Raw genomic sequence first — 25,014 nt, 5'->3', positions numbered from 1 at the left:
TGATTCTTGGGCAAACTAACAGGGATAGGCAGCAAGCTGTGTTAGGGCAATATCGTGCACTAAAAGCACTTTATTGCACGATAATGGGGTAATATCGTGCGATGCTTATCAAGCCATGCATTAGTATTAAGATGTGTAAATAAGTATGCAAATTATGGGAAATTATGCAAATGAGGAACTCACCACAATTTGTGACAAACTATTACACGATAAAGATGGATTTCATGTGGAAAATAACACTTTTTTCATTTGCAGCACGGTGGAAAAAAATATTTTGTCACACGATGGAGGCATATATCGTGCGATATGGTATTTAATTACGCGCCACGTTATTTAGGAAATTACTCTGGACTATGCCCATATTTTTATCGCAGGATGTTAACAGGAAATAATTCTATTATTTTCACCGTGGCTTAATGCAGGTAAAAATAATAGAAATATTATAATAGGGGTAAGTTTCCATCATTCAAACTCGATGTATCAGCTTTTTCCCTTTTAAAGCGAAAGTTCTTTGACATTTCTTTGGGATCTTGCCAGGTACCGGTGACTTGGATTGGCCACTGTTGGAAACAGAATAATGAGCTTGATAGACCCAGTATGGTAAATCTTATGTTATTAATTCTGCATGACAATGAAATAAAAACTCATCACTAACCAGATGTATGACAGATTCAAGCAATAACAGGAATTATGTTACAAGATAAGGAACCAAATAACGTATAGACAATAACTAGTGTAATGGACACCCAAGACAAGGATCACGAGACATAGTTGACGATTTAATGTAACCCACAGGTGATGCAGAGTAACCTCAATAGATAAGGATGAATAAAGTTTAAAACATTTTTTATGCACAATGTGTAGACTGATGACCAACCATAATGAATTATAATGACTAAAAAAAACAGATAAAAGAGAAATCAAACCCTTCTAATGCAACAGAAAAACTGCCATTAGAATCCTTAAAATGAATTGACAAATTTGGGGATGCTACTAGCTTTGCTCAAGTTTAGACTGTAAACAGTTTAGGTCAAAGAAATTGTAGTCTTGTGATTTATCTTGGACTGAGTTGAGTATGGTGGCACTATATAATAAATCCATTTTTGCTACTGCTTTTAAGCGGCACTTGACACTTGTTCCCCAATACAAAATTTCTGATAGAATTGTTCATACTTCTCCCCCATTGCATTTCCCCTCATGACTCTTCTGTTCTGTAGTGTGGCGCTCTAGAACTTGTGTTGATGCTGGAGAGAAGAGTGTTCATTGCCTGTTTTATTGACCCCAACATAATGAATTCTCTGAAGACATTGTTGCACATGGGCTTTTGAGCCCATGAGACCCTTCAGACACTGGAAGAAGGGACTTTTGTTGTTTAGAAGGATCACGCATGTCACCATCGTTGCAACATTCTTTTGCTGATCTAGTAAAATGTTATCACAACTTCTGGGAGATGGTTCTTCTCCGTATTGTTTTTGGATTTGTTTTTTGTTTGACCGATTCTGCATTCTTAGTTGTGTCTTTCTTCCTTCTCCTACATCCCTTATATTGAACATTAGACATCTACCTTGTACACTGGATATGGATTTTACCATCAAATATGTTGAGATATACTATGGGCTTTTCAACAGAACTTATAAAGCAAACAGCCAACAATTCTGGGGTTTATGCCAGTTACTGGCTCACGGCTCAGTGCTGGCATCCAGCACAAAGGTCCTATTTGAAACAAGATGGAAGCATTGTGAAGTAATAATGGGAGGAAGAGAAAATACTGCATATTTTTTCAGCTGTAAATTATTTTCTGTGAGTCTATTCCACCAGTTCAGAACAATAGGTATTCTCCTATTCTTGTGATCACCTGGCAGAACTAACCAAAGGCATCAGAGAAAATTCCCTACACCTTCTGCACCTGAAGTCGCAAGTTACAGCAGTTTCCGACCTGAGGAAAAATATAACGAAAGGTATACCCTATCCCTGCCAACTCCATCAGCTGCATGGGACATGTAAGAAAAACATATGAGAAAACTGCTCTCTTTCTATGCCTGTGGCTACTCCAACCTGTAATAATGGATTCCAAGTAACAATGTTGAACAATGAGGGATTTATATTTTCACATAAATCTACAAAAGGCTTATATGAATTCCTGAGAAAATACATCATTAATCAAGAAGTGAAGGCCAACGCTGGGTAAAGCGCTGAGAAGACTCCCAGGTATTCTGCTTTACACAGACTACGAAAGAGTTTCCAACTTCCTGCATACACAGGGCCCAAAATACTCCTATGGTAATGATGAAATACTAATTGGAGACAGGCTACATTTTCTAAGGCTCACTCATTCTAACATATGATTAGGAGAACAACCATAATTGGTAGAAAATAACAACACAAGAGAAATAAACAATTCAGAGGGGTCTGGAATTTGCCCATGACTAGATTCAAATGTTAAGACCCAGCATATTTTAGGTTTGAAGAGAATATCACCAGTACTATAAAGGTACAGCAGGCATTCTCTTTTCTCCCCTTAAATAAAGTTCATTTAGACAAAACAAAATAGCTATGATTGAGCTGCTGTTGCTTTAAGACAGTGATGTAAAAATAGAGGCCTACTACACCACTAATACTTTAGAGAATGATGTCTTCTGTCATTAGAAGGCCTTCATGAGAGGCACATTCATTCAGCTGACCTCAAATATATATTAATGAGACTTGGTTATAGCACGGAGGGGATGGCACTTACTGCTGGAAATGCTAGTTGCCCAGGGGTGCACAGAGGCACCAATAACACTGAAAGCCCAATCTTGTCCATAATATTATAGAAGAGCGGAAAAACCCGGGGTGCCGAGTTGCCCAGACACCTAATTATTGCCACCTGCTGCCAAGTCTGTCGCCGCTGCAGGCCCAGTGCAGCTGATTCTGGGCCAAGAAATGAGACAGAAGTGAAAAGGAAGACCCTTGGGGGTGCAGGGAGAGGGGGATAAGTAGAGCAGCAGAGAGGCAAGAAAGCAGCTGGAGTAAGGGAAGGGGGAGGAAAAGGAAAATAAGCCGAAGGAAAGGAAATGCAAAAAGTCAAAAACAGGAAAAATACAGAATATGCAAAAAATAAAAAATAAGCAAGATACATTAAAAAATGATATATGAAAAATATTTCCTGGCTCCTAAACCTCCTGGCTCAATAGGAACCAGGACTGTGATTCAGGCACCTTGAGCCTTCATTTGTAGTTACCTGGAGAGTTTCTCCCTATTTTAAATTGACACCCCCCCCCCCCCCGTTCCTAGTCCTGAGGATGGGAGCTATAAACCTTCTGGAAACCTACATCATGGGGGCTCTAAATTCAGACATCAAGTGTTGCCGTTAATGATGACCAGGACTGCCCCTGCAACATCCTCCACTGACCCAAGGCAAGGAAGTCCTGATCCAGAAATTCAACTGGAAACCCTCCGCATGACAACAAGTGGCACCAATTCTCAGCCTTTGGGTCAGTCCCCAAGTTCTTAAAACATTTTACCACCCTTTTCTGTAGATATAAAAACCATTGTGAAAATGAGAGATTTTTGCTTTTCGCAGACATAGCAAATGTTGGCAGGTAAAGGCCCAACTGATTCATCCAGTCTGGCCAGCAAGTTGTTTAAAGGTTGTAACTGCCACTCCGTGCAGGTAATCCTCCCAGGCCTTGCAGGCTATGTGAGGCCATCCTACAACTTACAGTTCATACCTGCTGACATCACTAGTTAAACATTTGTATTTGTGTACATTTAGTAACTATTCAGGGAGGGGACACTTAACTTGGAGTGGGGTTTGGGGGGGGGGGGGGGAGTGGTTTTACATATACAGTAGAAGGTATGAACAGCAAAGCTGCCATCACTGAAGATTTTCTGATGTTTGAATCAATGAAAGGTACAAGAGGAGTTAATTTGTACAATGCCCTCTCTACCTAGCTTCAAACGAGCTAGGTAGAGAGGGCATTGTACAAATCAACTCCTTTTGTACCTTTCATCAATTGAAATGACAGAAAATCTTCAGTGATATGTTCTGTGCTGTTTGTACCTCCTACTGTGTATATAAAACTGCCCCCCCCAAACCTACCCCACCCCCTAAACCCCACTCCGAGTTAAAAGTTCCCCCACTTATAGTGGTATAAATAGTAGAGTGACATGTTGCTCTCTCTCTCTCGGAAATTACTCTATCCACACCCCTTTTTTTTTTTTATCGCGGGTGCTATTTACGTTATAAATATAGTATTTTGATAAATATAGGGATAAAATTCTACTTTAAATTTAAAGCTACTTAGATATATTACCTGCAGGATGTGGCTGCCCTCCTCTTCCTCTCTCCGTCATTAAATCTAAAAATGTATATTGTCCAAAGCTGCATTTGACAAGATAAACTCTGATCCTCACTATTGGCCAATACTCTCTTTCCAACAGATTACTGAAAACAACAAAACATAGCAGAAATATTTTCCACTAAAACTTGTTTTTAATTCCTCTTTCTCTCACATGTACTATCTCAACTTGCCAAAGGGCTCAACCAGAGAGCCAAATTTCTGTCTAGATTGAGCCATAAGGATTGTCCAACTGGAATAAAATGGAAGACAAACCTTTACGAACATAGGCTGGGTACACAAATGTTGCTGTGAAACGCCAAGCAGCAACGATTTTGGGATGTCTGGCTTTCTACTTTGATCTCACATATATTTTTGCCAGATATGAGCTAACACCACTGGCTTGTACTTACTGGATTTTGATTTTGAGATAAACGTATAAATCATAGACCCAGAAATTTCTCAACATTTGGCACACCACCGAGGTATATTCTTCAGTGTCTCAATTTATTCTTCATACCATTAGACTATTAAACATTTGAATTATTCTTAATTTTGACATCTAAAGAAGGGATCAAAATGAACTCAAATGCTCAAGTCCTGTAACTGGATAGATACATATTTTGGCCTGGCAGCTTTCTCTTGCTCCTTTTGATATATACAGAGATATAATGTATAAGGGCTGACTGCTGAACTTCCAGTTATCTCCCTAATTGCAATTCTTGGATACCCTGGATCCCGGTAGTACACTTTGGGTTTCCTGCTCAAATAGGAACTGTCATCTACTGGGCTATGGCACCATGAGCCTTCATCTGCAGCTACCCAGGGCTTTCCCCTGTTCTATAACTTCCTCCACCTAGCCCAGTCATTGCAGCCAGAGTCCCAAGAGTCACAGACTGGGGGTCCCTCCAGAACCCAGTGTGGCACTCCTTCTGGGTCTGGTCACTAGATGCCACTATCACTGTCCTTAGAACCCACTTAGCAGGAGCCATCCCTCTCTTCAGGCCCTCCCCACAAGGAGGATTTGGATTGAGCGACTCAGTGCTAATTAGCCCAGCCATTTTAACGCTCAGGGGGTTTCAGTCAGAGAGAGCAGCGGCAGAGTAACAATGTATTTTTTTCCCCACACTCTGGTAGAGCCTCCCAGCCTTACCCAAAGGGGATACCTCGTCGTGCACTCCCTGCCTGAGGGTCCTTCTTATATTAAGCTACAGACAGACTGCTGAGCCTGATACTCTTAGGGACAAAAGGGCTCTCACCAGGAGACCAAACACCTGTGTGCCTGCTCTAAATCGTAGGCAGGCAAGTACCAGTGATGGATCCTTGTGGGGGAGGCAGTGAAGGCTAGAGGAGTTCTATTTGAAAGGAACTGAGTTCACTCTGCTTCCTTGGGGAAAGTCCTCCTCGCTGGCCATACTCAAGGGACAGAGGTTGAAGAACAGTGAGTCCATTCACACCCTGAATTTGGCAAGCACTCATGACAGCATCTCTATCTCACCTGCCATTCTGTCATCTGCACTGTCCACTGCTCTTGAACTTCAAAGTTTTGTTCCCCTCATCCTGCCTTTTCCACTATCCCTGAAACCATCTCATTGTTGTCCCTATCGACACACCTCTGCCTATCTTCTCTGTATTCTCCTGCTCCTCCTTTTACTTTCAGCTGGGGATATCAATCCTAATCCTGGCCCTTCAAGGCAATTTTCACTCCAACATCCCATATCAAGCTGTTACCCCTCCAATCTTATCACTTCTCCCTCCCTCTTCTCTTCCTTTCTCGTGCTCCCTGTGGAATGCAAACTCTATCTCCAAGAAGCTTGCCTTTATTCATGACCATTTTACCTCTCGTTCTCTTCATCTTCTTGCCTTAACAAAGACCTGGCTTTCCCCTGAGGACAGTGCTTCAGTTCCTTCTCTGTCATGGAGATTATCTTTTCTCCCACACACCTCACCCAGTAGGCCATGGTAGTGGTGTTGGACTGCTGCTCTCCCTCTCCTGCATATTTCAACCCCCTTCTCCCACTTCAATCCCACTCTTTTTCTTCCTTTGAAGCCCATTTAATCCGCCTATTCACTTCACTACCTCTCAGGGTAGTTGTCATCTATTTACCCTCCTCCTTTCTCACTGACTTCGAATCCTGGCTTTCCTTCTTCATTGACCCATCTTCCCCTTCTCTTATCCTTGGTGATTTTAACCTCCATGTTGATGACACCTCTAACTCTTATGCCTCAGAACTCCTTTCTTTAACTTCTTCAATTGATCTGCTCTACCATCTCTACTCACCAGCATGGCCACTGCCTTGGCCTAGTCTGCCTCTCAGACTTCACCACCTCAGTTCTTCCACTCTCAGACCATTAACCTGATAACTTTCACATTAAACCACCCTCCCCCACAGACTCCTCTAGTCACCACTTATACTTTTAAGAATCTCCCAGCTGTTGACCCTTGCATCTTTTCCACTACTGTTTCATCTTTTCTTTCCTTCCCAACTTTGTCTGAATCTGTTCATGAAGCAGTTTCTTCTTACAAAACTATATTCGCTTCAGTCTTAAGACACTCTTGCCCCTCTTCTTACCTGACCTGTAAGGCACACTAAAACCCCAGCCTTAGCTCACCCTCAGAATTCACTACCTACATTCCTGTGCTCACTCTGCAGAACATCTCTGACTAAAATCCCGCGTTCATGCAGACTTCATACACTTCAAATTCATGCTGACCACTTTCCAGTCTGCTATTGCACTTGCCAAACAAGACTACTATGTCCGTCTGACAAACTCTTACATTCAACCCTCGCCATCTCTTTGCCACTCTCAATTCCTTCCTCAAACTTCCCTCGCCTCCCTCCTCCCCTTCTCTCTCTGCCCAGACTATGGCTGACTATTTCCATGACAAGATTCACAAAATTAGTCTTGAGTTCTTAACGATTTTACCTTTACCTGCATCTCCCCCACTTCTTTCCTCTACTCTTCTCCTAGCCTCCGCCACTCTCTCTTTCTTTCCTGAAATCACAGTGGAAGTAACTGCTCATCTTCTCTCTTCCTCCAAACTTCCTCTGACCCTGTCCCCATCTGATTCCTCAACTCCATCGCCACTGCAGTTATCCCTTTTACTTGTCACATCCTCAATCTATCACTCTTCACTGCTTCTGTTCCTGCTGCCTTCAAACCTGCTGTAACCATACCACTCCTTAAAAAACCCTCACTGGATCCTACCTGTCCTGCCAACTATCACCCTTTCTCCTTTTTGCCTCCAAACTACTTAAACATGCTGTTCACCGCCGCTGTCTTGACTTTCTTACATCTCAAGCCATTCTTGATCCATTCCAGTCTGGTTTTCGCCCTCTACATTCAACTGAAACAGCCCTTGCCAAAGTTTCCAATGACCTGTTTATGGCTAAAGCCAAACGTCTTTACTCTGTCCTTATCCTCCTTGACCTGTCTGCTGCTTTTGACACTACTGATCACCACCTACTTCTTGATACTTTGCCCTCGCTTGGATTTCAGGACTATGTCCTGTCTTGGTTCTCTTCCCAACTCTCCCATTGCAGTTTTAGCATTTCCTCTGGTGGTTCCTCCTCTACTACCATTCCAGTATCAATTGGTGTGCCTCCATCCTGAGCCCTCTTCTCACTATATACTAATTCCCTTGGTGCTCTGATTTCCTCTCATGGCTTTTAATAACATTTTTATGCTGATGACTCCCAGCTTTACCTTTGTACACTTGAAATTTCAACAGAAACCCAGCCCTGGATCTTGGCCTGCTTGACTGACATTGCTGCCTGGATGTCCCGCCACCATCTTAAACTCAACATGGCCAAGACAGAGCTCCTTATCTTTCCCCCCAAGCCCACCTCCCCTCTTCCTTCTTTCTCTGTTTCTATGGATAATACAGTCATTATCCTAGTCTTATCAGCCCGTAACCTTGGAGTCCTCTTCAACTCCTCTCTCTCCTTCTCTTTGCATATCCAAAACACTGCTAAAATGTGTCATTTCTTTCTTTATAACATTGCCAAAATCCATCCTTTCCTTTCTGAACACACTACTAGAATCCTTTCCCACTCTCTCATCTCCTTCTGTTTAGATTATTGCAACCTGCTCCTCACAGGTCTCCCGGCAAGCCATCTCTCTCCAGTGCAATCTGTCCTAAATTCAGCTGCATGACTTATTTTTCTCCAAAGTTGCTATGCTCACATAACCCCTCTTCTGAAGTCACTGCATTGGCTCCATATCCACTCCCGCGTACAGTTCAAGCTCCTCTTTCTCGCCTACAAATGTCTTCACTCTGTAGCACCTCACTACCTCTCCTCTCTTATCTCTCTTTATACCCCTCCTTGTGCACTCTGCTTATCGGATAAGTCACTCCTATCTGTGCCCTTCTCCTCTACTGCCAGTCCAAGACTCTGTGCTTTCCACTTGGCTGCGCCGGGTGCTTGGAATAGTCTTCCTGAACTGGAGCGTCATGCTCCCTCTCTCGCCATGTTTAAATTCTATCTAAAGACCCACCTTTCTGAAACCACTTTTAAATCTTAGACCTGATTGTCTACTTTTAGTCTTGTTAACTTTCTTTTCTTTTTAACCGTTGTCTTGCTTTATACCCCAAGTCTCTTGTTCTGTATGTTTGTCTTATTAGATTGTAAGCTCTATTGAGAAGGGACTGTCTTTTGTGCAGCACTGCATATGTTGGGTAGCGCTATAGAAATGTTAAGTAGTAGTAGTACAAGTAGTAGTAGTTTAGCGTGAACCCTAGTTTAGGAAGAAGTATCTAGTTAAACTTTAAGTGTTTTGGATTTTTAGTTGGAGAGAAGGTTTTTGGATCCCCCTCCCCCTCACTGGGATTGCAGTGCTGAGGAGTAGCCTGATCCCCTGATTTTTCCACAAGAGAAATCCCTGAAGTAACAGCTAAGGATAAAGGAACAGCTGAACCAAAGGAAGAAAGAATAAGAGAAAGAGACCCCATCCGGATCTCTGAACATCAAGGGATCAGAACAGGCTGGGTGTCCAAGGGGAAATAAGATGTTTAAAGGTAGGATTTTTGCAATGCAACTGGAACCCTTTCAATAGGAATCCCTTACAGCTGCTGGGAGAGTATGTGCACTTAAAATCACCATGGGCTCTTCCCAGATGTCTGTGACAAGGACACCTACCTACCCAAAAGAGAATCCTGTAACTACAGTCAGATGTACACCCATCATTTTGGACAGATGGACTTTATTTAACTTTAAGAATCAGTAAAATTTATTTTATCACCCAGACCTGGGGTCCTGTCTAATTCTTATAGTTTGCTGGGTCACTGCAAATATATAAAGGAATGGGTATATGATTTGTATATGATACTGGTTGAAGCCCATTGCGGGCAAGAGCCTGTAGATTATAATGTTATAAACACAATTTATCTGATACCTCTTCCTTTGAGAAAGGTGTTTTAAAGTGCAGTTTGATCTGAAATTTATTTCTTGATATTCCTAGTAATGTTCAAGGTGTTTTGCTCAGTTTGTTTGTGGATGAATAAATTAAACCATGGCCAAGACCTCCTGCCCAGCCAGCCAAGGATTAGAAAACCTGACCTGAAAATCGGATCCAGGTACTATGCAGGGCAGTGTACAGCACTGGGCTGGCCCTTTGGGATAATGCTTGTGTGTGGCAGGGACCCTGAACTGGGACCTTATTCTTCCAAACTCTAGAAATATATTATAGCCTAGAACTGCTATTATTGTGATATATACCACCGATGGGAGCTGTCATAAAGATCCAAGTGGGTAGGTCTTTTGACTTTTGGAGGTATTACTCATGGGAGGAGTCAGAGAGATCCTCAATGTAGAAGTATTTTTACAGCAAGAAGCCTGTGAAGGAGTCAGTTGGGCCACTAGATGACCAAGGGCGAAAAAGGAAGGGAAGGCCAAATTGGGTTGGAGCAGTATGCAACAATTTACCCATTTCGTAAGCAGGAATTACTTCTGAAGGAGGGACCTCCATCATCTTGAAAACTCATCTACAACATTCTCTTTGGAAGATTCCTATGCTGATCTAATTAAAAGGTCCTATAACTCGCAAATAATCCAATTCTCTGAAGGACTATTACAGCTGCTAGAATGTTGTACTGTCCCCTACGCAGCAAACTTTACTGCCACATTCCACGGAGCTGCAAAACATGTCAGAAGATAAGTATGACTTGGGTCCACCCAGTCTGTTCACATGTGCCTGCCTATGGCTCTGGATTAAGGATATGCTCTGGTTACGTGCGGTCTCTGGATATGGTTTGCTTAGCTCTGGATGGGTTGTCTAGAGGGCTCTGCTTCCCTGTGGGTGCCAGATACATGCTGGATATTTGCTGGCTAGCATTTCACCACGTCTATTTCATGCTTTATTAACGCTTGCAGAAGAAAAATGAGCACCAAATCACTTCACCAATCAAAGTAAATCAAGCCAGCCAGAAAGGGCAGAGCACTGCCAATCCAAGTAAAATGCACGTCTGAGTTAAACCACCGGGTAATGCGGTAAATCTCCAGGACTGCTTATGATAAAAACAGCACTTATGTTGCCATGGAGACCTACAACAAATCAGTCGCAATAAAGTCCTCAAAGTCAAGGTCTCTTTTTCTTTTCTTTTCTCCCTGCTAACAAACCGAAAGATCTCTTTGGGCTGCATGCAAGAGGATGGGGAGGGATGGACGAAGGATTAGAAGTACTGGGCGCAAGAGGTCAAGGTTTAGGCTGGTGGGCAGCAGGGAAAGGGTTTGCTGATCTCACTTAAAAAAATTCACATGCACATAAGTTTGTTTCAGAAACGAGAACTAGCTTTTATTAGAGTCAGCCCACGCCTTTCCAACGATAGCTCCACCGGCAAGCGATTATGCTTACAGGCAACGTGCAAGGCAGCAAATGCAGCATCAAAGCACTTATCCGTAAAACTAGAGTCGACAGCTTCTTAAGGTAAACAAAAAATTGATGACCGGTCAACTTCCTGCACGTACAGTACGCCTCTATCTCGCTCTCCGATGAGGCGGATTATCTTTCACTATTCTCTGGGTATGCTGACTGCCTTCCGCTGCTCCAGAACCCCTTATTTTATTCCACAGCTAAATCTGTCTTAAGTCACTGAGGGAAGGGCAATTTTCAGCCAGGAACCTGGGCAGGAACACATTTACCTGAGTAAACATAAAACTGCCTCCTCACCGTCTGCTATTTTTAATCTGTCCGTTCCTGTGCTTCCCCGCGCACGTTGATTGGTCTGCACCGTGCCTCTTGGTCGCCCGGCACCTGCTGTACTTTACCGCAGGCCCTCTCTGCTGGTTACGCGATAGATATGGGCTTCCAGGGCTGCAAAACCAAGTCATCGAAGTCCGGCTGCCGTTCCGCTTCTTGCCTTCCGCGCCACTCTACTCTTCAACTTAGTCTGCCAAGCTCTTAGAGCAGACTGGTTATATCGACGTATGCCCCACCTCGAGTGCTCCGCCCCGTGGCAGCCCCTTCTTTTAAGGAAATGTGCGTACAAGGTGTGCGCAGTCGTTCCTTCTCTTCCGCGGGCTCCCCCATTTGTGGAATGCACTTCCGCTGGCCTTCAGAGAAGAGCTGGGTTTTTTCAGCTTTTGGGAGGAAACTTAAAACCTTTTTATTCATGAAGGGGGTTTGCTCGTGCCACTCAAGCTGTCGTTATTAGCAGAACTTGATTAGCTGGGGGATGTGTTTTAGTCTCAGCTGCATGACATGGCTCCTGCAGTATTATAGTCTTTCCTGTATTGGTTTGTTTCGTCTTTGATTGCCTTGTTCGATTTATGGGGTTTGTTTTTTTTATATTTACCTGTGAAGTTCGATGTTATATTGTAATCCACCCAGAGCCACTTGTGTTGCATTGGGCAGAACGGGAAAAAAAAATGTCATATAGATGAATGCATAAACCTATTGCTTCTGATACAGGTAGTCTATGGACATTCTTCCAGTGACGCTTTTCTGGCTGGCCCACACCACATCACTGAGTTAATGCCCACCATGCCAATCAAATCACAGTAACATGGCCAGTGCTACGCTTGATGACCGTTCCATTAACAGAGAAACATTAGAACGATGTCTGCCTGCCACAACTCTGTGCTACTTTTGCTGCATGCACCGTATCACAATGCCAGGAAGGCTATCGCAACGCCACAAATGTTGCTTTTTTTTTTTTTTTGCCACAGTTCCTTGCTAGGCCCGTCAGCTACACTGCCCTAGAGTGAGTGCAATCCTGTCACATCCTGGAAAGGAAGTGGGGACTGGGTCTGGCGAGGAGGAAAACCCAAGTGCTGTGGGCTGCAGATGGCCATGGCAAAGAATCATGGCCATGAGATGGATTACGATCGATCGCTGACCTCTGTTAACAGAAAGAGACCGTAACACTATTACCACCCGACTGTGCTATTCTTCACACCAGTTGATCCATGCTACTCACTGACCGGACCACCATGAAGATCCAGACCAGGCCCTTCAAATCCTGCTGAGTTAGTTCCAGACAAAACTACCTTCTCCATAATATATCACCAGCTCCAAAAGACACGTCAGGTCTGGGAGCATTTGGAAAGAAAGGATTAACATAAATATGATTTGTTTGCTTTACTGTTTGCCCTGTGGCTAGTTCATTAGCAAAGCTTACATTGTGTGAAAGCTATTTCAGCTATTTGGTTGGCCAAATACCTTAATCTGATGTTGAGGATATTTCTTTCTGGTGACAAAATACTTCTGGATTTACAAATATCAGCCTGCACTTAAAATAAACCACAGCTCCTCTACATTCAGCTGTTTTTCCTGTTCTGCTTTTAAAAACACAGGCTCGGGGGAGGGACGACAAAGGGTTACTGATCTGAACGGGGAAAAACATCTGGCAACACCTTTTGCCCATGGCATTTCTCAGTGTAGTTTATACATAAAGCAAAAAGATCCCGAGCAAGCAGAGTTTTAACTCTTTCCCAGAAGGTAATCCAATACACTCGCTCCTTAACTTACTCCGATTACTCACCGAAACCAAACGGATCTTTTGTAAATCCTCTCTTCTTTGTGCAAATGAGGAAGAGCACCAGGAATGCAGTGGTAAAGGACCCTCCCACGCGCTCCCACACTTTGCCCCTTTCCCAAATCTGTCCCAAGGGGTTCCAGCGGCAGTTGGGTCGTCAAGGTATCCACAGTAAATACGCAGGAAAGATTTGCATACACCGGGTTTCTGTTGTATGCAAATGGATCGCATATCTATTCGTTGTGGATATTTTGAAAATCCAGTTGGTTGTGAGGTCCATAGGACAGGCTTAGGAAACAGTGATACATACACTAAAATTATATTTGTATCTCAAGGAACCTGAACCATAAACTGCAGCAAAATAGGAAGATTTATATTTTGGGTTTGACAGTAAATATACAATAAACATTTAACATTTTCTTAGTTTTATATTTCTAAGATTTTATGTCGCTTTTTGAATATATGTTTGTCCGCATTTATGATTATGAACATACTATTGTACACCGCCAAGACATGGTCTAGACATTTCTTTTTTTTAATAAAATTCATTTTTTATTTCATGCATACTGCAGCTGTAACAGAGTTACCCATTTGCTTGCCCGCCCCGCTTTACTAATTATCTTTTTAACGTGCTTTAAATTTGCATTTCCTCCTGTGGACCGAACTGAATCGGATGGTTCATCGGTGCCGAACTGGATCCTGAACGTTTACCAGCCTGAACTGGAGCAGCTTCAGTTGCTGTAGAACCAGAACTGGAAGCAAAGCCCCAAAAAAACCTTATGATTGACTCCTTACAAGATACATTAGTTGTTCCTCTAGTGTTGGAAAACTCCGGATCAGAACCAGTTCCAGTAAATCATAAACTGCAAGCTGAGTCCTCTTCACGTGTAGTAACGCAAGCATTACAGGGAGGGATGATCGCAACATGGCACATTACTAAATATTCAAATTATGTAATTTAATATGTTCAATTAAAAATAAATTCCAACACATGCTGCTAGACAAAATTGGTTAAAAATATATTTAAAAAGTCAGAAATATTTATGTTTGGTTGGTTAACTACTCTTGCACAATAAACCTTAGATTTTCAGCAAAGTTTGATTCAGGTTCATGGGCCTGTCCATGTTATGTGTAATTTTTGTAGCCTCTGAGGGAAGGATGGGATTAACTCATTTTTCCCTTAAGCTCTTTGTGGCCATTTCTGGATGTCGCAGGTTAGGTGATGATGACCCCACTACGGTGCCTGTGATCTTCTCTTGGCAGAATACCATGGAGATTTTCCAATGCCTTCTGCAGTATATATGTTTAAATATATGTTTTAATGTTATCAAATCCAGAACACAGCTTCTGAAATATAACAAGTGCAGACTCTCCCAAGCCAGTGTTGGTAGGGGTTTGCTGCATTGTTTACAATGGAAACTCTTTGTCAGTCAGTTGTTGGCAGGCTTTCAGCAGGTGACTGATGTTTCTGAGATGGGCCTAGTAACACAAAGAGTACTGGAGTAGGCTGAGAGACTTCTATTATTAAAGGTGTTATCTGGGTTGGGATAATAACTGGAGCAGGAAGATTACAATTGTCATCTTTCTAGGAAGGTATGTTTTACCCTATCTAGAAGGGATGGTAAAGCAGGCCATAAATGCTTTAAGCAAATAAAATAAATCTTTAAGCTCTATGGAGCAAGCTTCACTTGAGGCTAGGTGTACACAAGTGACAGGAAAATTACTGGAAGCCCTAAAGTGAATTCAGATTGGTAAAATGGGGATTAACTTTACAGTGCTGGTTCCAAAGTCCCAGAGACAGAGGGCCTGATGTTTGGGAGGTCTCAGAGGGGGCTGGAGGCAATGCAGCGGAGTCAGATGCGTGTGCATAGAACATACGGTCCCCAGACCCAATTTTTTTTTTCTTTTTTAATTCAAAGCAGCAAGCACGGGACCATGGATGGTCACCCCCCCCCCCCCCCCCCCCCGGGAGAAAAGGAGACTACTGCTGAGATGGCACGGGCAAAAAACATGCAGACAGAACAAGTCCCAGTCTAGAAAAGGACCATTGTCTACAGAATCTGCATGGACTTCGTGTTGGCATTGCCAGGAGGTGCTTGCCGAGGATTCCTTTGGCAGGGCTATTCACATATACATTTAGCATTGTATACAGTGTCCAAGAGTAAAATTAAGTGGGAGACCATCTTCTTCAGGTCAGACATACCAACCAGCTACTGCGTTTTATTTATTCGTCTATTAGACGATGCCCTCTTGGGGATAAAATTATATGGTTGTCAGTTAGATCTCAGGCAGGATTATTTTTTTTTAGCTTTTGTAAGCCTCGCCCACTTTTCTGAATCTTAAGTGCATCAGAGCTCCATGCAAGCTTCACGCTTTTATCCGGAAAGCATGATTATCGCATGAATAATTCAAGAGGGGTGGAATTTTTTTTTTTTTTTTTAAGGGGCATGGTCATGAGAAAAGGGGCTGATCACCAATATATATTTCATTTAGCACCTTTTAGCTGTAAGAAACAGCCATCATCAACCAACATTTAATCCTGTTCAGGTATTCAAAAAACAAAAAAGTGCAAAAGCAACCGTTAAAGTAAGCTTAGATAGCTGCACTGTCACATCTGGAATCACCACCCCTTTTGCATCCAATGAGTTTGTCCAGCGATTCATTCATCACAAGGATCAGCATTTACAAATCACATGCCTGGAATGAGTCCATTTCACCAAAATATAGCAAATGTCAGCAGCTAAAAGGAACAGATTTTGTTTTTTGAGGTACAAGAAAAAGTTATCCTAAAAAACTATGTTAATGGCAATTTATAGTGGCAAGATTGCATAACCCATAATAAGCCAGATAAAAATATTTACTCTAGGCATTAGTTCACAGTTGGAAGAAAATGAATCCAAACCAATAAAGAAAGATTCTTTAATCATGTTTACTGATTTGGGAATAAGATGGGGCAACAAAGCAAAGGGTGACCGAGGAAGACACACCAGCGATCAATTATGGTTCAGTGAAATCTTGTTATTAAAGACACAGCTGGGCCTCAGATGCCTGGTATTTGGGTGGTCCCATCAGTCAATTTTAACATGCATGCTCACAGGGAGTAATAAATAATTTGGAACATTCAACAGGCGGTTTTATGAGTCAGCTGATCTTTAATGACAAGTAGCCATAAGGACTAATTTTCTGTGCTTTAATTAATGAACTGTTTAGAGCCTAAGCCTATGCTATCAATCAACATAATGTGGTAAGCAAAATCAAACTTTCACTGAGAAGTTTCTGAAACGTCTCCACTGAAGAAGGGACCGGAGCAGTGTCAAAAGTTTATGGATCAGGATACAGGGGCAGCAGGACAGCTTTCAGGTTGGGAGGGCCCCCCAAACCAACCAACTTCTGCTCCCAGCCTGCACCCTCCCTCTCTCCCTGCCCCATCTCCTTTTTCTGTATCTCTCTTTCTTTCTCTCCCACCCTTTGTACTGTTTCTTCCATAGTGTCACCACTTAATGCTGCTTGCTCTCTCTTCATTCTCTCCCCAGCTTCCATCTCTTATCATCTTCCAGTTCTCACCTACCCTATCCCAGCCCCTCCAGTCCATCCTCCTCTCCCCAACCCTTCCATTCCTTTTTTCCCCATCTCTTCCTCCTCCTCTAACCCTACTCTTCTACCTCCACATCATCCCTCTTCCCATTCTTACTCTTCCCAGTTCTTGCTCATACCCCAATCCACACGCCCTCTCCCCTCCCACTCTTCCCTCTCCCTCAAACACTTGCTCTCTCCTCTGTCGCTTCCCTCCCTCCGTATTTTTTTCTTCCCATCCTTACTCTTCCCTCTCATCAGGGCCGGTGCAAGGGGATTTGGCGACCTAGGTGAGCCTTCTCCCTTGCATCCCCCCCCCCCCCCCGGGGTCGCGGCACCACCCCCAGTCTCGGCCCAGACTCCTAGCTCATTCTCGATCACGCCCGCCGACTGTGTGGTTTTCTGGGTTGCGAGCAGGTTGGGCACTGCTTGCGGCCCGCCAAATCTCCACTCCTCTTTGCTGCCACTTGCGGCCCTATATGGTTTGCACCCAGTGGCGCACCAAGGATCTCCAGCGCCTGGGGGTCAATGCATTTCTGTGCCTCTCCAGCATCCCCCCCTTAATCCTTCTTGTACTAATGCTTAAGGTCACAGTAAATCAGTGGCATCTCTAGACAGAAGAATTTTTTTTTGGGGGGGGAGCCAAAATGACATTTTTTCATCACACCCACCTCTATAGCATGGATCCTGCTTTAAAATTGGTTAAAAAAAAGTGTTAATAAAAAAAAGTCCAAAGGGTCTTCTGTGTAATTTTAAAAAGCTGGCCAGTTTCACACTATAAAATTATTTGATAGCCTCATTCAACTAATTCTATATGGCTATGAGGGTGAAGTCTGGAATTTATAGGAAGGGACAGAATGTCAATATAAATCCTGCACCTCCAGTTCTGTAACTCTGTGCATCCACTGAAATTCCCCCAAACAATGGAGCTTGGATGTTTCCCTTACAGCTCATCATAGTAAATGATATTTTCAAATTCTGGTGTCACCTCACAGTAACAGCAGCACAAACATCTTCCACTGCCAGGCACAATGTGAACTAACACAAAACCTCGCAAAAAAGACACTCAAAATCTATACTGCAATCCCATTGTAACATAACAGTAATAACACCAAGGACTCAAACAACAATAACCCTACCTGTGAAAAAGCAAGGGTAAATATTACACTCGGGTCCTAGAATACCAATACACCACCTACTGAGGAATCAAAACAAACCCAATTGTTATAGATCCCTATACAGACACTACATGCTAGCAGAATCTCTCATCACGGTCACCCACATAGAGCAGAGACAGACTCTCACCAAATGCGGAATACAAAATAAAGGGGCACAAATTAGACAAAAACTGGAATGGAAACTCCAAGAAGCCAGACTCTGTGTATTAACAATGGAAAAAAAGAACCACTATTCCTCATAAAACAAATAAAATCAAGAAACATACAGCATCAGTTATAATATTAAAACAATAATAAAATAGATGGACTCTTCGGATCCTCCCAGAGCCATGGTGTGGCTCTGGCCTGCTTGAACCCTTAGCTCCTGGGTCAATGGTTCCTAGGGCTGTTTTTCCCTGTTGAGCTGCCTCCCAGGAAGGATCCTAGTAGTAGGAAACCTAGGAGTGGATCTCTTCTTCCTTAGTGGACTGAGGATACCTCCTAGGTGGGACCCCTGGCTTTAAGAAGCAGGAGATCCCAGAAGACCTGACCCTTTAGAAAAAAAAAAAAAAGCCCAAAGAGAGGGAGGTGTATTGAGGTTCTCTCTCTCCCCACTCTCAACTTCATGTGTACCTCTCAATAGTCAAGCAAGTGGAGAAGAGCCTAAATGATGACATAGACTTAATTGGCATCTCAGAGACATGGTGGAAAGAGGACAACCAATGGGACAGTGCTATACTGGGGAACAAATTATATCGTAATGACAGAGAGGAGCACTCGGGAGGAGGTGTGGCACTTTATGTCCGGGATGGCATAGAGTCCAACAGGATAAACATCCTGCATGAGACTAAATACAAAATTGAATCTTTATGGGTAGAAATTCCCTTGTGTGTCGGGGAAGACTATAGTGATAGGGTTATACTACCGTCCACCTGGTCAAGATGGTGAGACGGACAGTGAAATGCTAAGAGAAATTAGGGAAGCTAACCAAATTGGTAGTGCAGTAATAATGGGAGACTTCAATTACCCCAATATAGACTGGGTAAATGTATCATCGGGTCACGCTAGAGAGATAACGTTCCTGGATGGAATAAATGATAGCTTTATGGAGCAATTGGTTCAGGAACCAACGAGAGAGGGAGCAATTTTAGATCTAATTCTCAGTGGAGCACAGGACTTGGTGAGAGAGGTAACGGTGGTGGGGCCGCTTGGCAATAGTGATCATAATATGATCAAATTTGATTTAATGACTGGAAAAGGAACAGTGTGCAAATCCACGGCTCTCGTGCTAAACTTCCAAAAGGGAAACTTTGATAAAATGAGAAAATTGTTTTTTAATTTGTTTACTGTTTTCATCCTCACCACCTCTTCCAGAAGGGCCATCCAGGCATTCACAACCCTCTCTGTGAAGAAATATTTCCTGTTGTTGGTTCCGAGTTGTTCCCCCCCCCTCCCCCCCCCCGGAGTTTCATTAAAAGCTACCTTTTTGGTAGCAATATGCTCTGCCAGACGCACTTCGGAATTGGAGGCCCTCTCATGCAAAGAATCCTACTTAGTAATTTCTACTCGTTCAGTCACCTTCCAATAGGTGCTGTCATTCGTTCCGAAGGTGGTGTCTCCCTTCCACCTGAATCAGGCAGAGCTGTTACCATCCATTGGAAATTAAAAATATAGAGGTAAAGACAGATTGCACCTACTGGATGAATGCCACGTGATATTAAGATACTTAAAAGGTGACAAACACCTTCTGGGATTCTAATCTATTTTTTTGTGTTGTTTGGTGGTCATTGAAAAGGAGAAGCAGCCTCCAGGGCCACTATAGCCAGATGGATCAAAGAAGCAATCTCTTTGGCCTACATACTCAACGGTAGGCAAGCACTAGAGGTGCTTCATGTTCACTCTACGAGAACACAAGCGTCACCCTGGGCAAAAAAGCATCATCTTGGGCAGAAGCATCATCGGTTTCCCCAAGAGAAATCTGCAGGGCCGCCACCTGGATATCCCTGCGCTCGTTTTCCAAACACTATAAGCTGGATTATACTGGTTAAGGAGGATGCGGCCTTCAGCTCGGGGTTCTTAAGGCAGCCCTGTGTTCCTCTTACCTAGCCTAGCCTAGGAGAAGGAAAAAGGAAGGTAACATTGTTCTTACCTGACAATTTTCTTTCCTTGAATCCTGTTTGATCAGTCCAGGCCCCATGCAGGAACACAGGGCCACAAGCAGAGATGCATGAGATAATTTGTCTCTCTCTCGCATCCTCTTTTCTCTCCCCTCCTGAGAGGGGAAATAGTCTCGAGGGATGGGAAAAAAAAGAGAATATATAGATAAGGAGGTCCTTGTCTTGTTGCTTTCACAGTAGGTTACTGGCAAGGGCCTGCAGCCACTCCCCCTTTAAGGTCAAGAATGAGGTCAAGAAGTTGGCGTGCCCTCTGACTCTGGCAGGTGAAAAGCGAGGAAATCCCAAGTGTAAAGACTGGTCTAGCAGGACTTAAGGAAAGAAAATTACCAGGTAAGATCAATTTTATCATAGTTTCATGGGACAAGTGGTGAAGACAAAAACATAGTGACAAAAAAACCCCCAAAACACAAAAGATTCTTAGTGGCAAGAAGATGGGAATGAAGCACTGTGGTAACTTTTATGTACTGGTGCTAACCTGCACGGATCGGCAGTTATAACCCTAAAATAGAAGGTGAGGGGGTAATTTGCACGGAGAGGCCCTTGCAACCTCCAACTCCTTGCTGGGCTGACTGGATCAGCCTTTTTGGTCTTTATCTGCAGTCATTTACCATGTCGCTATGCAAAACGTTCAACCCTAATGAATTGTTCAGTCTTGTTGGTTTCAGATAAAGAAACCATTCCAAGAGTTATGTATGGTAATTGGAAAGCATTATAAAACACAAAAGGTTACCCATTCTCAGGAGAGAAAAGTTTATGTTTCTTTTAGAACTGCACATGTTTATTCAAAATAAGCAGAGCAACTGTGTACCGTGCCAAAACTATTCGTATTTCACATGAGCACAAAACAGGAGCATCCCCTCTGTACAAGGCGTCTTCCTCTACACTGCTGAGTATTGAGGAGAAAGAATTCCCTTCCAGTTCAGACAGTAGTTAAAAAGCTGAATGCACAAAAAGTCAGGACTTGGTCGCCCCGAAGAGCCTTAAAACAGTGCAGGCAGAACCCAACCTAAATTCCACCCAGGCCCAGGGGAAAGAAGAGAACTTGCTTCTCTATTTTTAGCGCTCTGTTCTGGCCCTTTACTGCATGCAGTCTCTGGTGGGAGGGCCAGAGAGCTGCAGCAGGTTTCACAATAGGCTGCATCCCAGTTATCCTCTGCCCAAATCTCGCTTCCTCACAAGTGATCCTCCTCAACTGCAAGTGGCAGGGAGAGACAGCTGGAATAACCTTGAATGAATGACCTGCCCATCCTGCTCAAAAAAAAAAAGCAAATTAGCAGCAGGGGAGGGGAAAGAAATCACCACCACCAAGCCAGGTGTTAGCTAACCATAAAGGGCAGCAGGATGAAAGCAAAAGAACAGAAACCCATTCGATTATTTGGAACATTTTTCTTAGAGAGGGGGGGGGGGGAAGAAAGAGAAACATATATTAAAAATGTATCTAATATCACTTCCTACCTGATTTGGTTTATTTTGGTCTTGCTTTTTGCAGCCGGAGAGCAAAACATATCACTCGCCGACACTGCCGCAGCCAACAGGAGTCAGCGACAGCAGCCACGAAACGTCAACAGGCAGGAAGCGGCGGGCGAGCGTTCACCTCGCGCTGACGCAAGCAGAGCGCGCGTGGCGGCGGCTGGTGTACATCTCCCTAAGCAACCGGAGGCGGGCGCGGTGCTTTCCCGGAAGGAGCGTCGCAGGCTCTTTTCTTTCTGTTTTATGGAAGGGCTGGGGGAGCCTGTCTCGCTGGGCCCATGATAATATGGGTGGCAGCCGGGCTCCTCCGGTCAGATGCTGGAGGGAGGGGAGGGGAGGGGCAGGGAGTGAGGGAGAGAGACAGGACGCAGGTCCTGGCTCTCCTCCCCCCCTCCCCTGCTATGATGTGCCTGTGATGCAGAGGGGCCGGCTCAGCCGACCTGAGGGCTGTGGTTGGTCTGCCTCGCTGTGTCACTGGGTTTTTTTGAATGGAATATAAAAGGGGGCGGAGCCATTGGGACTACCCCTTTTTTGATGCGAGCAGCCCGCCTGATGGGAGGAGGTGGGTAGGTGGGAAGTTCTGGGGAGGGTTTTTGGCCTATTGTGCCTGGTGCTTGTATTTAATTTAATACAGGCATTTGGGGCTTTCCCCTTACACAGTGGCTCAACACATAGAGCAGAGCACCTCTGGCTAGCAGTGGTATATGGGTTCAAGTCCAGCTCAAGTAATTTAAGTTAATAAATATTGTTGGGTGTCTGAGGGGGGGATAATTTTGCCTTTTTGTTGGTTGTTGCCGGTGGAGGCATTAATAAACAGGCAGGTGCAGGGATGCCATGAGAATTTGTACTAGCCCCACTCCTCTGGCTAGCTCTGGAGGGGCCACTTTTTCCCTACCCTCCGGGACTGGGGGCACGATTCCTGCTTTTGGGGGTCTCACTGTTGCTGTTCCTGGTGGCAGCATGGGCGGGGACCAGGTTGCGAGAAGAGAGGTGGGGGCAGGAGTTCATGTGGTTACAGGGCAGTCTGTGCTGGTGAACGATTCGTTTCCCCACTGGTCACTCTCTTCCTACTGCTGCAGAAGTACTTATCAGCCCCACCCAGTTTCTCACAATGTGCTTAATGTTTCAGGAGTTGGCTCCTTTGCTTATGCTAATCCTGGAGTGCAAGGAGCAGGCTGGGCTACAGCAGAGGGATCTGGTGCCATGATTAACCCCTCAGCTCCTGTTTTTTCTTCTCCTGCAGCGTCTTTACCTGTGTCTATCTCTTTGCCTTGGCGTATGGCTCCTGGAGATATGGCTGCTACCACACATTTCAATGTGGTTCAGAATCAAGGGCAGGCATTGGGATTATCAAGGGGAAATGAGGGTGGGGCGTTCTGTTTCTCTTTTTCAGCCTGGAGGACAGCCAGGGCGCAATTTTGAGGATGCTGAACAGCCCGGGCCATCTAACCAGGAGAGCTGGAGAAATCACCCTCCTTCAGCGTATACCATGGTCGGCGTGCCGAGTGTTGCTTCTGGGCTGAATACTTCGGTGGCGGGCGCTTCAGCAGCGGTTCCTGCTCTGCATTCACAGCCAACCGGTCCATCAGTGCCTCGGAGTCAGGGTGTCACGGGTGAGTTGTGTAGTGGGGTCGGTAGGAATGTGATTACTGAATTTGGGGGTGGTGGTACTAGCAATCCTATGGGCAATACCATATTGAATATTAATGAGGCTTTGTTTTCGGGAGTTGCGCAGGGAGCGGTGCATCGGACCGCGGGGTCGGGAAGGACAGACCTGCCTATTGCTGCGGGAAATACAGGAGATGAGACAGGGGTGGGGGGTTCTGGAAGGCCCGGTATAGTTTACCAAGATGGTGAGCCAGTACCGGTTGTGATATCAGAGGTGGGATTGGGCAGCACGGGAGGTAGAACGAAGAAGCATAAGCGGCAGGGCTCTAAGAGGAGGTTGAGTTCCTCTGACTCCAGTTCTTCTAGCTCGTCGTCCTCATCGTCTAGCGACGGGGTGGTTGCCGTGGGTCCGACAGCGCAAGCAGGTGAAAAAGGCGCACCTGCACTGGTAGCTCTCATGGAGCTTTGGGCGGAGGTTTCGCATACACGTCGGAAGCAGATTAGAAGGCGGAAATTTGTAGATATTTTCAGTTTGTTAGAGGGGAGGCGGCGGGGGGGGGGGGGGGTAGAAAAAGGAAGAAGAGCAAAGGTGATTCCTTGGTGAGTGAGCCCAGGATACCTCGGAATCTCCTGAATTGGGTCAGGGCGTTCCTCAGACTAGCCAGTGTGGTGGGTCATTATGACCCGACACAATATGGTGCTCTGTTAACATATGCGGACATCATCATTGGAGCGCACAAGGATTATGAAGGTTGGGCATGGCTCAACTATGATGAGCGCTTTCGTGACAGAATGGCTGGGAACAAGGCTATAGGATGGGGCACGCAAGATGTGAGTTTTTGGCTCACGCAGATGACTAATAAAGCGCATCATTCGGGTCTTGTGGGATTGGGCCAGGCAGGGAGTCAGTTGACTGTATCCGCTGGGGAGCCAAGCCGGCCCTTTCGAGGACAAGGAAAGTCCGGGCAGGGGTCAGAAGTCTGTTGGCGTTTTAACCGATCAGGATGCCTTTTCCCCGATTGCAAGTTTAAGCACGTATGTTCCATCTGCGCGGCCAATCACCCAGCCTCAAAATGTCCACGCAAGCCCAGTGCGGGTCCTTCCATTGCCCCAAAATAATTTATCCTTCAGCAGAGCGCCCACTCCCATTTCAGTTAAAAACATGTTGCCATGGCTACAAAGTTATCCAAAACGGCAGGCCGCTGAGGTGTTACGCAACGGTTTCACCTTGGGATTTTGTATCCCGTATACGGGAGTCGTTAAGGGTTCTAGCTCTAATTCGGGTTCAGTGGGTAGGTTGGAGGCTGTAGCTTGTCAGAAGCTGTTGGATGAAATTGGCCGAGGCAGGATAGTGGGCCCTTTTATGGAGCCTCCTTTTTCTGACATGATTATTTCTCCATTAGCAGTTATTCCGAAGAAGGAGACGGGGAAGTATCGATTGATCCATAACCTGTCCTTTCCTGAGGGCTCCTCGGTGAATGATTTCATTCCACGTGAATATTGCTCAGTCCGTTATTCCTCCTTTGATTCTGCTGTGCGGTTATTGCGGGGTCATGGTGCAGGGGCATTGTTGGCCAAAGTGGACAATGAGTCGGCGTTTCGTATGCTTCCTGTACATCCGGATAACTTTCCGTTGTTGGGCTTCAAATTCCGGTCACAATATTTCTTTGATAAGTGCATGCCTATGGGTTGTTCGGTGTCTTGTGCATATTTTGAGCTGTTTAGTTCTTTTG

The 25,014-nt window shown here is 44.6% G+C and overlaps 1 protein-coding gene across 4 annotated transcripts in view; it reads right to left on the bottom strand.

Moving 5' to 3' along the window:
• The window catches only part of MRTFB (myocardin related transcription factor B), a 200,942-nt gene extending 178,841 nt beyond the window's left edge, over positions 1-22,101 (bottom strand). For 3 of the 4 annotated variants that reach the window (XM_029576373.1, XM_029576375.1, XM_029576374.1), the window contains exon 1: positions 21,659-22,100. The gene's annotated coding sequence lies outside the window, so the exon portion shown is untranslated. Of the gene's footprint in view, positions 1-21,658 lie in introns of all 4 variants that reach the window. The other variant, XM_029576376.1, reaches the window with a different exon arrangement.
• Positions 22,102-25,014: the final 2,913 nt, after the last annotated feature.

This window comes from Rhinatrema bivittatum, chromosome 14 (assembly GCF_901001135.1).
Source record: "Rhinatrema bivittatum chromosome 14, aRhiBiv1.1, whole genome shotgun sequence".
In the NCBI taxonomy this organism is placed as follows: Eukaryota; Metazoa; Chordata; class Amphibia; order Gymnophiona; family Rhinatrematidae; genus Rhinatrema; species Rhinatrema bivittatum.
Note: the sequence above shows the minus strand (reverse complement) of the source record. Positions and strands in the feature narration are given on the sequence as shown.